Source organism: Arachis ipaensis, chromosome B5 (assembly GCF_059453495.1).
Source record: "Arachis ipaensis isolate K30076 ecotype BB chromosome B5, ASM5945349v1, whole genome shotgun sequence".
NCBI classification, from domain to species: domain Eukaryota; kingdom Viridiplantae; phylum Streptophyta; class Magnoliopsida; order Fabales; family Fabaceae; genus Arachis; species Arachis ipaensis.
In genome coordinates, this window is record NC_142440.1 from 53,525,604 (window position 1) to 53,527,422 (window position 1,819).

General features: G+C 43.2%; 1 non-coding gene across 1 annotated transcript; it reads right to left on the reverse strand.

Moving 5' to 3' along the window:
* Window positions 1–317: 317 nt before the first annotated feature.
* Window positions 318–424, reverse strand: LOC148564208 (small nucleolar RNA R71). Its single transcript, XR_015885124.1, has one exon. It is a non-coding gene; the product is annotated as a small nucleolar RNA R71 (small nucleolar RNA).
* Between the last annotated feature and the right edge of the window lie 1,395 nt (window positions 425–1,819).

Here is a 1,819-nt window from a genome sequence, read left to right on the forward strand (position 1 = left end):
GCATCCAAAGGCCAACCATACATGCCAACAACTTTGAACTAAAGCCACAGCTCATCACCCTTGTTCAGAACAATTGTTCATTCAGAGGAAGTGTCCAAGAAGACCCCAATTAACATCTAACCACCTTCCTGTGGATATGCGATACTGTGAAGTCTAATAGTGTTCATCCTGACACCTATAGACTACTTCTGTTTCCCTTCTCACTCAAGGACAAAGCATCTAAATGGCTGGAATCCTTTCCAAAGGAGAGTTTAGAAACCTGGGAAGATGTGGTGAACAAGTTCTTGGCAAGATTCTATCCTCCTCAACAGATCAACAGGTTGAGAGCTGAAGTACAAACATTCAGGAAGCAGGATGGTGAGACTCTATATGAAGCATGGGAGAGGTTTAAAGACTTGACAAGAAGATGCCCACCAGATATGTTCAATGAATGGGTGCAGTTGAACATCTTCTATGAAGGCCTTTCGTATGAACCAAAGAAGGCAGTAGACCACTCATCCGGGGGATCTCTGAACAAGAAGAAGACCATTGAAGAAGCCATAGATGTCATTGAGACTATAACAGAGAATGACTACTTCTATGCTTCTGAAAGAGGCAATACTAGAAGAGTGATGGAGCTGAACAATGTGGATGCACTGCTAGCTCAAAACAAGATGATTACCAAGCAATTAGCTGACCTCACCAAGAAGATGGAGAGGAATCAAGTAGCAGCAATCACCACTTCAATAGTAACCCATGAAGGAGTGAATGAAGAAGCAGAGGGTAATCAGGAACAAGCCAACTACATTGGGAATTCACCTAGGCAGAACCATGACCTATACTCCAAAACGTATAATCCTGGTTGGAGGAACCACCCAAACTTTGGGTGGGGAAATCAACAAGACCAAGGCCAAGATCAGAGACGCCACAACCCCAACAACAATGCAACTCACCAACACTCCACACAGAGGTCATACCAACACCCACCCAATAACACTTCTCAACATCCATACCAAAGTCAAAATGGCCCTTCTCATCCTTCGAATCTCAACTCTCCATCATTGGAAGAAAGACTATCAAGGATTGAGACTCTACTTGAAGGCATATGCAAGGAGATTCAAGATAACAAAGTGTTCAAAGAGGAGGTGCGAGCCAATATCAAGAATCAGGGAGACACCATCAAGAGGCTGGAAATTCAAGTGGGATACCTATCTGAGAAGATTCCCAAACCTACTGATAGCTTCCTAAGTGACACAGAGAAAAATCCGAGAGGTGAAGCAAAGAAAGTCAGATGGGAAGATTGTAAGATGGTTACTATAAGTGATAAGGATACTGAGGAAGAGCCGAACAAACCATCAGAACAACCTAAAGATACATCAGCAGGAAAGCAGAAAGAGAATCATCAAGAAACCACAATTACACAGAAGGAGCTGCTGAGACTCTATGCACCCTTTCCCTAATTACTCAATGGTGGTGTAGAGAAGAGAATATACTCAAGGTTTCTTGACATATTTGCATATCTCCATATAAAAATACCATTCATCAAGGCCCTCCAACAAATGCCCTCATACATTAAGTACATGAAGGAGCTGCTGACTAGAAAAAGCTCACTCAAGGGAGGACAAACCATAGTGATGAATAAGGAGTGCAGTGCTCTCATTCAACCAGAGCTGCCTACAAAAAGGAAGGACCCAGGGAGTTTTCACATCCCCTGTACCATAGGAGAAAAAAGGTTTGATAAAGGACTCTGTGATCCGGGAGCCAGCATCAACTTAATGCCTTTATCCCTTATGAAGAGGCTGCAAATCAATGAGCTGATGCCCACAGACGTAGTCATCAG